Here is a 16683-nt window from a genome sequence, read left to right as displayed (position 1 = left end):
CACAAAGAGTGATACTCCCTGTAAGAAGAGCAAAATAAGTGAGGCATCAGCCAGTCAGCTAGAAGCTTATAATTCGTTTATAGGCTACTAAGAAGTATAATTCTCAATTTATGAAACAAAGAATATCAATAGCTGATTATCTGAAAGTACAGGTCAGCTGCATTTTTATATGGCCACAATTATGTGATTCTTTTTTTAGTCCTAAATTGCAATTGATGGAGAGTCTATGTTTCAAGGATCCTAGGTATGTGTTATGATTTTATCTGTTCCTAAATCAAATGGGTCTATGGAAGTTTATGGCAGCAGACATTTGCTGAAGTGAAAAAATCCCACACATTTTCAAGTTCTCTGTTCTATAGATAGAAACTATCTTTAATATGTTCACATACTCAAAGCCTTATCATAGCACATTGAGCTGGTAGAGCTGGGATAATTAGGAGTTAGAGAATAGTAGATATTTGACCCGTGATGGGTTCTCAGGGTTCCAGGACCTGTACAGTGGTCATTAATCATCCTTAAATGTTTTGTTGACATGGAAATATCTTCCGGAAGACTACCATAGTGACACTTAGCTTGTTGTAGAAGAAGTGTTATAACAGATGAATCCAAGTGACCACCTCCAATGTTGTATCTCCCTAGACAAATAGAAAGTAACAAAGATTAGTGAGGAAGATTGTTGTCATTCTTAAAGATGAAAGAATGCAAAGGGACAGTTCCTAAATAGATTATACAGACTGTCTCCTGTAGCAGTCAGAAGAATCTCATAAGACAATAGTTGACAACCATGTACTGAATAAACTTTATTCTCCAATGTGATAATTTGTTGGTGTGGCATTTTGTACACACACACACACACACACGCACACATTGCCATTAACTGCGGTGTTCCTTTCAAGAAGGAGGCTCATACACATCCCACAATTCTATCACACATAGAATAAAATGGATTTTCCTCCACATTCCTTTAACAGTTCTACAAAACCAAACAAGACAAATCTATGAGAAACTAGATGATACCATAGCCAATTTTCTAAGACATGGTTCATCAAGACTGGAGGGATGGGCAACAGAAGCCTGAGTCTCTATGCTTCCTGTTTTATTCACCAAGATAAAGGCGTGGAGGATTTGGGAAAGAATGATAAGAAATTAGACAACTCTTATTTGTTGGTGTTGAATGCTTATAATGAAGTCTTGTGGAGTAAAAAATTGCATATGGAACTTTTAAATGAACATTTTCCTAACCCACATTTGTGAGATGGTAGATCAGCAGGATTAGGCAGAAGTTTAAACTGGATTATATTACAGGAATGTCTGAAGACAAAACGAGCCATCTAAAAGGACCACAGTCTTAGATTTCACAATATCCATGATATCCTTAGAACAAAATGAGGATATTTGTAAGATGGCTGTCAATGGTTAAGGAAATTTCTAGAAAAGCCACAAGCCATCAACCCTTAGAGTAGTAAGAACAATGAATGGTGATATTTTGGTGGTGGGCCTAGCCTTTAACAGCTCATCCATCTCTCTAGCCCAAGAAGAATAAATCTAGAAAGTAGGTTGGAGGAATCTTATGCACAAAATGATATCCAGGTGAGACAAAGCAACTATAGAAACTAAGGAGATGACAAGGTGGAGATGAAGACATTGGCGTCATGAGTGAACACAGAGACAATGATTAAACAGGAAAAGTAAAAACTCACAAAGAGCAAAGGATAAGAAACAAAATTCTCATAAAATATTTCCAAAGCACCACTTTATCTGAGTGAACAATAAGGCAAACAAATTTCAGTTGTATTGAGGGCTACAGAACAACAGACACAGAAACTTGAAATATTTAGTTTCCCCTTTATATATATATATATAGGTATCTTACCCTGACAAGTTTGACCTATGAAATGTAGAAAAAAAAAACAATCTACTATACAAAATATAACATTTAAAGTTCATGTACAATTTATATATTCTTGGTTGTTTTAATCTTGTTCAGAATAAGAGTCTATCCAACTAATGATATACAGACTCCTCCTACCCCTAAATTCTATAATGTCCCAAAAGGCAATAGTCAAATGACAGCACAGACAGACGGAGGTGGGGATTCTGCTACTACATCACTGGTATGTATCTAGACGGCCCACATAGCTTATAGGATTCTCACAATTGGATTCTCCTTTCTTTGTTACCCTTTCCAGTACTCATCGAAAATGATGTTCATATAATATAGGCCAGGCTAGCCTGATACAGAAATGACAGGCTTTCATATCAATTAAAGATGAAACATTTATCAAAACAGTTTAAAGCAATGGGCTTAGAGAAAACAGGAGTCTTCCAAACATTTAATGTCTTGTCACACACACACACACACACACACACACACACACACACATATATATATATATATTCACACACACACATATATATATGCATATATATATATATATTCACACACACACAAGACACAAGTTTTCAAACAAACACACACGCATACAAGTACACAAACACAAGTACACACTTGTGTGTACCTATGCTTGCATAAGCTTACACATACATAAGTTTATACACAGAGAAAGAGAGAGAGAGAGAGAGAGAGAGAGAGAGAGAGAGAGAGAGAGAGAGAGAGGAGAATGAAAACATGAGTCTGTAAAACTTACACTAGTGATAAAATTAAGTGATTTTTTTTTCAAGCACTGGACTCCATTGATTTTATAATTGAGGATTACTCCCAAGAAAGAATATAGCACAATTGAAAACAAGAAACTTCACATTTCAGCTTCAGCTGATTAATCAAACATGTTAATTAGTATAGACATTAGGTGATAACAGCCACCTTAATGTAAGTTTCCAATTAAGTATACACATGAGGAGTGAAAGCACTCCATCACTGTGTATGGAATGGGTAAGTCTGCTCATAAAAGCTCTTCCAATCCATGGCATTATACCTAAAGGCTTATTAGTAAAATTAAAATTATATCACATATTGCCAATTTGATTTTAACACCAATGACCTTTCAGTGTATGAAATGAACAGGGAAGATGAGGTTGAAGTGAAAATCATACAACAATAATCAAAAAAAATCCATAAGTGAATTTTGTGTTGCCTACATAGATATACCACATGGCAGTAGGCAGTCTGACAGGGTAAGGCACACATAGGGTATAACTTCTGTTGTACATGACCTGCTAGCAAGAACTCTAACTTCTATGTTTAAACTTCTCAAATCTTGTGAGCAAACATGTACTTCAGTCCTTCTCAGTCCATGAACCAGAAGAATAAACAGAGGCCAGCTTCCTGGAGCTTTCAATTTTCAGCATAAAATTTTGAGAAATTGAACTGAGAAGTAATTTAAACATTTTTTATATTACAACAAATATCAGTATAATATGGAATAAAATGCAAGATATGCATGAATTTTTGAGATAAAATGGGAGACTTCAAAGAAATTTCACACTTGCTATGGGCCAGTTTAGTCTGAACTACAGAGCCCTGGGCACACAGTGATTTTTCCTCTGAACTGATAGAGGGGAGAAAATAACTGAAAACATTGAAGAAAACTTCCAAAATAGAACTTGATTGGTGTATTTTCTGGGCCAATTTACATTTGGATGGAAGAAAGTTAAATTGCACCACTGAGAAGAATGATCTACTTAGATGTGCAGTAAAGTAAGGCTGAGATGATACTGATGATCAATAATAGGTGACACATTACAGCATCTTCCTCCTGATGTAGTATGTGTCCTCACATGGTTGGGAGCTAACAAAATACAAGAAACCAAGAGCATCCAAACCTACATGTGTCCTGTATAACTGCCCCTGTCACACCATGAGAGAAATTCCAGTTTTGAGGTGGCCAACTGGGGGCAGAGTTTACAAAATATTCACTGGAAGTCTCATAAATTTTTATTTTCTAAAGAAGGCTATAGAGACAGTCTGTCAATGCCTATTGTCTATGTCTGTATATGTCTGTGTCTATGTCTGTGTCTGTCTCTGTCTTCCTCGTTTTTTCTTCTCTCTCTCTCTCTCATTGACACAGATAAGATAATATCATGCATCCTAGTAATAGGTAGAATTTAAGCCTACATGAAATGTTGACACACTCAATACTCAGACCATATACAGCTCAGTGTTAATTTTGTAATACCCACCTACTGTTTCAGGACATTTAACTTCACTAAATAGCTGAAAAATATTAACTAATATATTGCATGTTGCTACATAAAGTTATTAAATTACAACAGAATAATTGTTTTCTATAAAATATAGGCTGATGTGATTGTTATCAATGGGAAATGCCATTGTATCTTAGCAGAGGTGACTCCTCAGTTTTGGAAAAAGTACACTTTTGTCCCTCCCAGAAAGGTTTTCACCAGTGGTAAGAATTCTCATCCCTTACAGTGTAGCCTTGTCATTTCAAGCCATCAGTATTGGCACATGGAGCTTTTTGATCTTGCAGAGTCCCAGCTACTACTGAGTTTCTTCTGAGCCAGAACTTCATTTTAGCATCCTGCACCACTAATGATTGCATAGTCCCTGTAAGAAAGACATTAAAAATTGAGGGCTTTCCACTGGCTTCTGTTACTGTACTGGTAGAAATGAACATTCCCAGAGGTAAAGAGATAAAGGAAAGGGTTTATAGCCATAGAGGTTGTTTTTCAGAGGAAGGGATTCACAGCCTGCTGGTGGAAATGTAGCTGTACACCAGCCACATTCATGGTCTTGTGGCTGAAGATGAAGTGAACATAAGCATGGGATGGAGTATTTGGGAACTGTGGAATGTGGAGGAATCCAAACAGTACCATAATTCCATGGGAAGCTGTCAATCTCAAACCAACGCCTTCTGATAGTTGGGATTCTTGCATTTTACCCAGTTTTGCTAGGAATTTAAAGAATCTGGTAACATATGCTATTGATTTTTAGATGTAGACCCATTTAAACTTACTCTTACATTGAGTATTGCGAAACATTATAGACACTGTTTAATTTTGTTTTGTTCTGTTTTGTTTTCTTTTAAATACTACAATTCAGTGACAGATATTCTGGAGATTTCTCTGATAGAGAGAAAAATAAATGAGTCTCAGAAAGATAATACAAAAAGACCACATCACATAAAAATGCAGACTTTGCTGCTCTAATATTATTCTTTAGTGTATTGCTTACTTTGTGTCTTTACCCAAAGACATCACTGCAAAATCAAGACATCTGATTTCCATATGTGTTTCACCGTTCATTCAACTTGTAATTAGTCTTGAGCCAGAGTGATCATTATGCTTTCTCTAGTGTAACCATTCTAGTGATGGCTACACTTTATTGTCAACTAATATATTAAGACCAAAGCACCAGTGAAAAGATTTTGCCTACCTTACAATGTGTTTCAGTTAAATGTGTATAGCTTTGTCCTCCCTATAGACTTTAAGCAGAGAATGTGTCTTACAAAATGATATGCATATGTACACATACAATAATCTCCACATAAATGATTGCCATGTGTGTTCACATACAAAATCATAAAATGTGAAAATGTGGGTGTACAAACCACAAAATGGAATGTGTGCCTATAGAGAAACTTAGCAACAGAGATTTACTGAACATTAGAAAATTACAAACAAGATAGTAAAGAAATATAATGATATATATATATATATATATATATATATATATTTATATGTGTGTGTGTGTGTGTGAATATAAGGCAAATCTGTTTATGATTACAACCTACAAAAAATAAAAATAAGGGAACTGATATAAGATTTTTCAATATTACACATTATGAGATTTACACATCTTTGCTGTCTTTTCTATGATTTCTATTAATGCATATAGCCTTCTCTTGCCAGATCACCACTTATATAGAATCATAAACATCAATAAACCTGTGGTTGGGAGCTTTGATTCTCTTCACATCATTAGACTCAGAGCTGAGATGACCATCTTATATGATCTCTATACATGGAATACTTATCTTTCTTATTGGGTAGTAAGAGACAGTTTTCTTCAGAGTGATGGGCCCTGATGGCTACAAACATTGAAGCAATGGTTGCTACATGTTATTCTAGGGGGACTAGGTCAGTTAAAATGAAAACAAGATCACATCAAGTTGGCAGAGAGAAGTAGGGTGGAGTGTGTGGGAAAATGAAGTGGAAATTTATGGTTTCTTTGGCAACTCAGTTCTGTCAAGTGATATTTTTCTGGAAACTGTCTTATGAGAGGATGTTTTTGCTGATGTAGACACACTGGAAGATATTTTACTAAGAACAGACACATGGAGTTTTTCTGGAAGCTGCCTGGAAAGGGGCATGTCAAGTTTTGCCAGAGCAGACACTTGAGAGAACATGTGATTTTTGGAAAGGGTATAACTATAACCCAAAAGACAATGGACAAAACTATGTGGCATTGGTTCACCTTGCTATTCTTTGCTGGTCATCATTTGTTGTGACTTTATACAGAGAAACACCACCAAAGAACTTCTTGTTCCTGTGGCTTTTTGCAGCTTTTGTGGACTCATGCTTATTGGAAGAGCCTTGTGGTTTCTTCTGGATCGAACTGCCATTGTTGATTTGTAAATGGTGTTTGCAAGTGGATCCAGCGACTGCTGCTGATTTGTGTTAACTGAACTGCTGAAAACCTGATGAAGTAGAATGGAATCACTCTGAACAACTATTTCTAAGCAGGTCCACATCCTCTTTTGCCTTATTATCCTTTCCTTTTCACTACATCTGGTGGGTGGTGGGCTAGAAGGGAGACTAAAGCAAGTAGGTTTTGAAAAACATGAGCCAAAGAATTTGCCTCAATATTCTTTTTTGTCTATCAAAAAAAGAAAAAAAAAAAAAGGAAAGGGATTAGAGGAGAGAAAAGAGGATTGGTAGATTTTCTCCAAACACTTTATATACACATATGAAACTCTCAAATAATAAACTAATTTAAGTGCTTTTACTTTATGTAAATTCATCTTTATGAAAGACATATGATGCCTTTCATACCAGAAGACAGTCAAATCAGGATTGAGCTGTTGGACATTAGATTGCTCCTTGCCAAATAGGAACCTTCTGGACATCTATCAGTGACTTCCAGACTGGACATCTATCAGTGACTTCCAGACTGGACATCTATCAATCAGTGACTTCCAGACTGGACATCTATCAGTGACTTCCAGCATAAGAGTGTTTATACACTGTGACCAGTTCTCCAGTCAAAGTCTTATTGAATTCCATGGACTTCATAAAAATATGAGATTTTTGAGAATCCACTAGTAAGAAAGAGAGATGAATAAGAAAATTCTTTATACTATTGCTGAATATCATTTAAGATAACACCATAGCAGAGACTTAAAATCATGAAATAAATGCTTTAGCTTCTCAATAAACCTGTTTTGAAGAGTGAATAACACAAACATACCTTACAGTGCCTGGCACTCTAAAGTGTTCAGTAGATAGTAGCAATATTCTGATAATTATTAGCTATATTCAAGTGTTCACTACATTTTGGCCAACAACTTTTCATCAAATATTAATGACCTAGAATGTAACACAGTGGCATTAAAAATTATAATTGGCCCACTGTGGGCTGGTGTACATGAAAATGACACCACACAGATTTGAAAGTCATGCCATCTCTTGGGGCCTTCATGGGACACCTACTCTGAGGGCACACAGTTGATTTGAATGTCCTTCCTTATCAGTGAGAATCCCTTTTCCAAGACACAGTGAACTGTCACTACTTTAAGAGCAACCACAACAGAAAGCGTGATTTGGGCTCAACAAGCTGTTGGAACTTTCATAGAAGAGGTTTTTCTGTGTGCTTTCTTGATGCATCCATTTATTCTTCCGAATTGTGACTATCATGGACGTGTTCACTCATCTCCCGGTGAAGCTATCAAAGAGAGGATATAGGGATGGACAGCAACAACAAAAAACACCAAGTATATGTTCAGGCTGGAGTATAGGATGCTGTTGATGAGAGGGCTCCGTGCATATACATTAGGCGTGACTAATGTAAATTTGCACATTTATTTTATAATCATCCTAAAACATTGGCACACTGACATTGATCTGAGGATATTTGTTCTACGTATTAATATGTTCATTTTTGCCTATAGTATTTCTTTGTTGGTTGATGGCTATCAGTACATCCAATTTTAAGGCAAATGTACTTTAAATGTACTGTATCAGTACATTTCAATTTTAAGGCAAAGTATTTATAATACATTCCAATTTAAGTAAAATCTACTTACTATCAGAGCAACTTCCCTTTTATCATGCCTATTTTGTGTGTTTTTGTTTGCTTTTCTTTCTACACTTTAGTAAGATTTTGATTTATTTTTTACCTGTTTCAATTTCTCAATTCTCTCATTTCTATTATATTCTAGTGTGTGTGTGTGTGTGTGTGTGTGTGTGTGTGTGTGAGAGAGAGAGAGAGAGAGAGAGAGAGAGAGGTGGTTTGAGTGTGTGTATAGCTTATGTCTTGTATGTACGTGATATGTGTTTATGTCTCTCTCTATGTGGTGGTATATTTAAGTGATATAAATGTGCATGTTTAATATGTGGCTTATGTGTATATGATGTGTATGTGTGTATGTGTACATGTGGAGGTGATATGTGTGTATGTGTATAGCGAGTGTGGTGTGTGTGATATAATGGTATGTACGATATGAATATGTATGAGGTGTGCTGGGTTATGTCTGTGTGTGTATGTTTTATATATATATATATATATATATATATATATATATATATATATAGTATACTTTATATGGATATGTAGGTTTTGTGTGTGTATGTGTGCTGTGATTTAGTGCATAAATGGTATGTGTATTGTGGGTGTATTTTACTGAGCTGGAAAACTTTGACACATTCTTCATTCTCAAGCTTAGTAAGAAAGTGATCAGTGCTGCTCACTTTACTGTGATTTCAGTATGTGCCACATGCTCTGACTTCTGTTCCTCTTGTTGTTTTAGGAAAGGTTGTCATCTTACATTACAGCTTTCCCTTGGTTACAGGGTTAATAGAAGATTTATATTTCTACATCAACTAGCCTCTTCTTGGTTTGCTCTTTATCACTGATATGTTTTAGGCATTTCAATCACAATGGGTTTTGTAATCCTAACTGTTTAAAATTACAAATGTTTTCTATAACCAAGATTATAGTCAGTTTTAAATCAGACCATGTAGAGGACAAAAACTGTATAATATGTGTTGTCAGTACATAATGCTGGTTACAAATCCTTGTACAAAACAAATTTCTTGTTTTGATCTTTTGACATGGTATTCCAGTCTTAAGTAGTTCAGACTAGCCTTCAATTCTCTGTGCTGTCAAGGGCAACTTTAAATTTCTGATTCCCCTTCCTCTACCTCATGAGTGCTGAGACTACAGACATGTTCTACCACACCTGGTTTATGTTGTGCTGGGTATAGAACCCAGGGCTTCATGACTGCTAGTGCTTTAACAACTGAACCTCAGCTTAGTGTGTATTGAACTTCCATGAGATTCTCTTTGTTTTCTCCATGCAGTTACTGAACTCCTGACATGTGAGCTGTGGACCTGATTCAGTGTTGAAAAGCATTCTCTGATGAGTGATCAATGGTACTATGTTTGGGTGCTTCTTCTGGCAAGTGCTAGCATTGCTTGGGTTCCTGTCCCACTCTGTGCTTCTGCCTAATTATTTTTCTTTTTTTAATTTTATTTATTTATTTATTTATTTTTATTACGTATTTTCCTCAATTACATTTCCAATGCTATCCCAAAAGTCCCCCATACCCCCCCTTCCCTACCCACCCATTCCCATTCTTTTGGCCCTGGCATTCCCCTGTATTGGGGCATATAAAGTTTGCAAGTCCAATGGGCCTCTCTTTCCAGTGATGGCCGATTAGGCCATCTTTCGATACATATGCAGCTAGAGACAAGAGCTCCGGGGTACTGGTTAGTTCATCATGTTGTTCCAACTATAGGGTTGCAGATCCCTTTAGTTCCTTGGGTACTTTCTCTACCTTCTCCATTGGGAGCCCTGTGATCCATCCAATAGCTGACTGTGAGCATCCACTTCTGTGTTTGCTAGGCCCCGGCATCGTCTCACAAGAGACAGCTATATCTGGGTCCTTTCAGCAAAATCTTGTTAGTGTATGCAATGGTGTCAGCGTTTGGAAGCTGATTATGGGATGGATCCCTGGATATGGCAGTCTCTAGATGGTCCATCCTTTCATCACAGCTCCAAACTTTGTCTCTGTAACTCCTTCCATGGGTGTTTTGTTCCCAATTCTAAGAAGGGGCACAGTGTTCACACTTTGGTCTTCATTCTTCTTGAGTTTCATGCGTTTAGCAAATTGTATCTTATATCTTGGGTATCCTAAGTTTTGGGCTAATATCCACTTATCAGTGAATACATATTGTGTGAGTTCCTTTGTGATTGTGTTACCTCACTCAAGATGATGCCCTCCAGGTCCATCCATTTGGCTAGGAATTTCATAAATTCATTCTTTTTAATAGCTGAGTAGTACTCCATTGTGTAAATGTACCATATTTTCTGTATCCATTCCTCTGTTGAGGGGCATCTGGGTTCTTTCCAGCTTCTGGCTATTATACATGTTTCTGAATTTCTATATATATATATATATTTTTACGCTCATGAGTAGGTCTTCCGTGAAGAAGTTGATGCTTTTTTATTTTATTCGAAACTTACATATACTCATGTTTATTGACTGAAACAATCATTTGACCAGATGAGTTATGTCATAATAGCTCATGTTTACAGTATTTTCAGACTTTGACCTTATTTCTTATACATGATTTTAGACAAAAGACCAAAAAGTCATGTTTCCTTGTTTCTTTATATAATTTACACATATTTTATATTATAAATTTTTATTTAGTGTGTGTGTGTGTGTATGTGTGTGTATGTGTACATGAGAGGGTGCATAAATAATATAGGATGAGGATTTTAGAGGACAACTCATAGTTCTTTTTTTCCCATGGAGAGCCCAGTGAATGCAGGTCTCTGGGCTCAGCAGGAGATACGTTTCCCACAGAGCATCACAGTGGTCAGAATAACCTATTTTGAATTTAAGATCTGATATGATATTTAGAGGTTTTGTTTTTTAATATTTTATTGATTGATTAAAAATGCATGTACCACAATACACAGGTAGAAGTCAAATGGCAACTTGGTGAATCAGCTCCATCCTTAGATTGTCAGCTTTGGAAGTTGCCCTCCTGCTCAGAGCCAACTCATTGGTTCTCCTGTTTCTACTCTCTTTCTAGTGATAACTGTTGTAGTCATGTCTTTACTTGGGGTGGTGCAACTCCTGTTCTCTAAGCTTTTAAAAGACTGGTTTAACTTTTTCCTCCCTTATTATTCCCCTACGTGTATACCCATTGCTTCCTCAGTAATGAAGTGGGTTTTTTGTTTGCTTGTTTTTGTTTTTGTTTTGTATTGTTTTTTTGTTTTTTTGTTTTTTTTGTTTTTTTTGCCTGTGCTATCTATTCTTTATTTGTACTTTTTGACAGTGTTCCAAAAGTTCGCATAATAAAAACAAAATAATTTCCAAGTGTCACTTTTACCAGTATGTGTACCTGACTCCTTGGCATATACCTTAGACTCTGAGATAGGGTTATTCACTAGAACCAGGCACTTGTTCATTTCTCAAGGCTGGCCTTGCAGCCCCATCCTGGGACCCCGCAACATTAATTGTCAGTTCTTTTGTATGTTTTTTGTTTGTTTGTTTGTTTGTTTTTTTATTTTTGTCTTTTTGGAACTTGAGTGCCTGAATCAAACTTTTCAAGCTTTTACAGGAAGAATGTCACTGGCTGAGCTATTGCCCCGGTCCCCACTTCCTATCATCATTTTAAGTCCCAGAATGCATTTGTATATTGTAAAGTAGCCTTTGTCATCTTTCTTCTGAGTTTTCCTATCATTTCCTTTGCAGACGATTTTCATCTGACAGGAGATTCTGTATTCAGGGCTGATGGATGCAGTTCCTTGGTCCCTAGCCGATTTATACTCTGCTGTACTTTGACATTTGGATGTGAGATTCACAGGGTAGAATTCTAACTTCATCCTCTTTACATTAAATTATTTCTTGGCAACTTCTGCTGTATTTTTCTTATTTTATATATTTCTGGAAAAATAAAAAAACTTCATTGGTAATATGACGATATGGTCATTGCCAGGTCTTTGACCATTTTCTTATAGTTTGGAGGACTGCAATCTTTATCTATTAAGGCTGATGAGTCTTCTAGGATCAACCCCGAAGTTTGGCATTCTAGGTCTCTTCTTTCATATGCAGAGTGTGAGTTTATATTTTTCCCATTTCTAGAAGTTTTCTTTGGTTGCACTTTTAGACACTAAATCTGCCCTGCTGTTATAGTTTTCCTTATTCAGGGAATTTAACAATTACAAATATTAACCTACAGTTCACTTTCTAGTACTTTTTCTTCTTCTCTTTTTTGTTTGGGGATGTACTGGCTAGTTTTGTGTCAACTTGACACAGCTGGAGTTATCACAGAGAAAGGAGCTTCAGTTGAGGAAATGCCTCCATGAGATCCAACTGTAAGGCATTTTCTCAATTAGTGATCAAGGGGGAAAGGCCCCTTGTGGGTGGGACCATCTCTGGGCTGGTAGTCTTGGTTCTATAAGAGAGCAGGCTAAGCAAGCAAGCCAGTAAAGAACATCCCTCCATGGCCTCTGCATCAGCTCCTGCTTCCTGACCTGTTTGAGTTCCAGTCCTGACTTCCTTGGTGATAAACAGCAGTATGGAATTGTAAGCTGAATAAACGCTTTCCTCCCCAACTTGCTTCTTGGTCATGATATTTGTGCAGGAATAGAAACCCTGACTAAGACAGGGGAGGGGGGCGCGCACAAATTTAAAAAAATGTTCTTAATTTCAAACACACAGAAATACATCCAGGCATCTCTGACAGCATGGGTAAGGTTCAGGGTGGTTATGTATATATCATATGACAAGGGAGAGCATCCATAGGCTTCAACAGATAGTAGATGGGGAAACTCTTTTAATCATGAAGGTAAAGAAAGGGGATCTATTTACATAACAAACACTTAAGACAATCAAGATGGGTGGGGTGTGGTCAAGTCTTCCCAGGCCACATCTGTTAACCCTGTAAATCTTCATGGTATTGTCCTTGCCACAGGTTGCAAAATGCAACCACTCAGTCCTCTCTTCACTCTGCTCAGTGATGCTACTCCAGCTCTTCCAGCATAACCTTCTGATATGCAGGCTGTGATTCTTGCTTGGATTTGTTTCTACCTAGATGTTCCAGTCATTGATTTCTTGATTGGTCTTGTTCCAGGAGTATATACAAATCTTCTCACTTTCTCATCCAATTGCAACAATGGATCTTTGGGCTGAGTTAAGCACAGGGCAGACACTGACAGCTGTCACAGAACTGCCCACATCCAGGATCCAGGAGAAGGGACAGATGGGGTGCTCCATGGGGTTAAGGCTGGACTTACACTCGCCCCAGACAATCACCCTTTTTTCTGGACTTCCAGTGAAGAAGTACTTGCTATCAGGACTCCAGTCACAAGACCAAATGATTCTACTATGCACAGAAGTAATATTGTTGGTGAATGCAAAGAGACTAAAAAAATGGATCGAACTCCCTTGAGGTCACATCCTATCTTTCCACAAAGACCAGGTTCCATCTCTGGAAACAGCCAGAAAGAACTTGTCATCAGGTGAGAAGGTCATCTGTGTGACAGTGAGAGTGTGGAAAGCAAGGCTCTGCACTTGTTTACAAGATGCCGTGCTCCAAAGAATGATAGCTGCGTATTCCTTCTGAGATGTCTTTCAAGTAGAAGCAAGTAGAGTCTTGGAATTGTAACAGGCCACACAAACTATCTCATAGCCTCAGGCCACAGGGTGTTCTGCAGAAGGTGATCCTCAGTGGGAGGTTCATTAAAGACATTGGGCTGAAAGGGGAGCCCAGAGGCAGGGCTTAGGAGTTTATCCTCCTCAAAGGGTTGAGAGGTCATGTCTCCCGGAAAGACAACGTTATTTGATAACCCTAATGCAGGAACAGTGGCTCTTTCTGTAAGATCATGGTCATTACAGAGCATATGACTCAATGACTGTCACAAAATTCTGAGGAGCAGAAAAAACACGAAGAACTTTCTCGTCTGCTCCAGACGCAAGCTGAAACCGATCAATCATCACGAAACACTTGAGGCTGTATCTATGTATCTGAAGCCTTGCGATCTCATGCCAAGTGACCTGTGATTGCTCCTTCTTCTTCCATGGAGCAAAAAGGCGAGTGGTCTGATTGGTGCTGTAGTAATGATGAACTCTCCCTCTGGATCCCACATTAGGTCTTGGACGCCATCGAAGTGTCTTGAAATGACAATCTCTGACCCACTACCTTGAGTTTACGGTACTGTTTTCAAAGGTGCAGTGCTCCGGGGAATGCATGAGCGATTATCATGGGGCCATTTTCATCGAAATGGCAATCATAAAACCCCAGGGTTATTTCCACCTACTTCACTTACTCGGACTTGCTCTAACCAAACCCCTGCCTCTTCATGTGGAGCACAGAGAATCATGGTTTTGTCCATGGAGGCAGACAGCAGTCCCACTGGCTGTTGCAGAACACCATCTTTGTAAAATGAAGGCTGCCAATGAACTGTGTTCACCCAGTTTTCGTGTCCAGCCAGCACTGTCTCCAGAGTAACCGCAACTGTTGCTCTAACACCGCCTTCCTTCAGCCTTATACTACCATCCTTGGTTTCGAAAGATGCTGCTTTCACATACAGTCTCCATATTCTTATTAGACAATCCTATGAGCAGCTTGCTAGGAAAAGGGTCTCTACCAAAGGTTGCCCATTCCACGCCTCTTATCCAGTCCTCCTGTCCGCAGAGAGGAAGTGCTTTCTGAAACTGGTTATCCTGTTGAATAAATAAGTGAATTCTGCAGTCATCGTCACGACATGCTAATACTGGCACATTAGTACCGGGCAAAATAGACAGACAGACAGAAAGAACAAATCCACCCCTGAAGTTCAAGGTCTGAAGATATTTGACTTCAGACCCCGTTTTAGACCAGATATGCACTGTGGAATCTGAAGCTGCAGAGGCTATCAGTGCATGTTGCTCCCCTTCGGATGGCCCACTCTGGTAAATAGCATGCACAGCATAAACAGGTCCTTCATGGCATTGGAGCCAGACCGCTTTTAAAATCTGACTATTCTCTAGTTCCCAATCAATCACCCAATTGTCAGATCCTCCAGACTCCAGCTCAGTGGAAGGGGAGCCATCCTCTCTCTGTATGTATCCACTGCAGGCAGTTCACTCGAGCAGTGTGACCATTCAGATTGGTAACAACTACCTTTTTCAGAGGGTCATAGAGCACAACGGAGCAGGATGTGCTGAAAACCAGGAGTCCTCCAGGCCCGGTATTCCAACTCAAAGCTCCCAGAACCTGGTTCGGGCAGCAAAACTCATGAGAAACCTCCAGCACAGAAGAAACCATAATGTTAGGTGTTCGATGGCAGAGATACTCCCGCCGTACCTTTTCTTCTTTATTAATAAAATTTTCTCTCCTTTAGTTGCTCTTTGTGACCTTTGTTATAGGATTTTATCATATTTACACTTGATGAGTGTCTGCATCTTAGTGCTTATTTCTATTTTGTTGTCTAGCTAATGAGTTTAAATCTTATTTTATTTTCACATATTTTATGTGAATGTGTTCTTTTCTTTTTTTATATATTTTTATTAGATATTTTCTTTATTTACATTTCAAATGTTATCCCCTTTCTAGTCTCCCCTCCAAAAATCCCCTATCCCCTCTCTCTTTCCCCTGTTCCTCAACCCACCCACTCCCATTCCCAGTCCTGGCATTCCCCTATACTGGGACATAGAACCTTCACAGGACCTAGGGCTCTCCTCCCATTGATGACAGACTAGGCCATGCTGTGCTGCATATACAGCTAGAACTACAAGTTCCACCATGTCTTTTCTTTGATGGCAGTTTAATTCCAAGAAGCTCTGGGGGTACTGGCTAGTTCATATTGATGTTCCTCCTATAGGGCTTCAGACCCCTTCAGCTCTTTGAGTCTTTCTCTAGTTTCTTTATTGGGGACCTTATGCTCTATCCAATGGATGATTGTAAGCATCTACTTCTGTATTTGCCAGGCACTGGCAAAGTCCCTCAGGAGACAGCTATATCAGGCTCCTTTCAGCAGGGTCTTGTTGGCATCTGCCATACTGTCTTGGTTTGGTGGTTGTTTATGGGATGGATCCCCAAGTGGGGCAGTCTCTGGATGGCCATTCCTTCAGTCTCTGCTCGGAACTTTGTCTCTGTAACTCCTTCCATGGGTATTTTGTTCCCCTTCTAAGAAGGATTCTGAGTTTCTTGGCTAATATCCACTTAATAGTGAGTGCATATCATGTGTGTTCTTTTGTGATTGGGTTACCTCACTCAACATGATATCCCCCAGATCCATCCATTTGTCTAAGAATTTCAAAAATTCATTGTTTTTAATAGCTGAGTAGTACTCCATTGTGTAAATGTACCACATTTTCTGTATCCATTCTTCTGTTGAGGGACATCTAGGTTCTTTCCTGCTTCTGGCTATTATCAATAAGGCTGCTTTATGTTCTTTTCTACTTAATGTTTCAATTTTCTAACACAAACAAATTTTGCCTTCCTTTTGTTCTTGATCAGGGACCATCATCTTCTTTTGAATGATA

General features: G+C 38.3%; 1 pseudogene; it reads right to left on the bottom strand.

Moving 5' to 3' along the window:
- Positions 1 to 12963: 12963 nt before the first annotated feature.
- LOC110285135 (elongator complex protein 2 pseudogene) lies at positions 12964 to 15463 on the bottom strand (annotated as a pseudogene).
- Positions 15464 to 16683: the final 1220 nt, after the last annotated feature.

This window comes from Mus caroli, unplaced genomic scaffold (genome assembly GCF_978045245.1).
Source record: "Mus caroli unplaced genomic scaffold, Mus_caroli_1 scaffold_19, whole genome shotgun sequence".
In the NCBI taxonomy this organism is placed as follows: Eukaryota; Metazoa; Chordata; class Mammalia; order Rodentia; family Muridae; genus Mus; species Mus caroli.
This window is presented reverse-complemented; position numbering and strand designations above follow the sequence as displayed.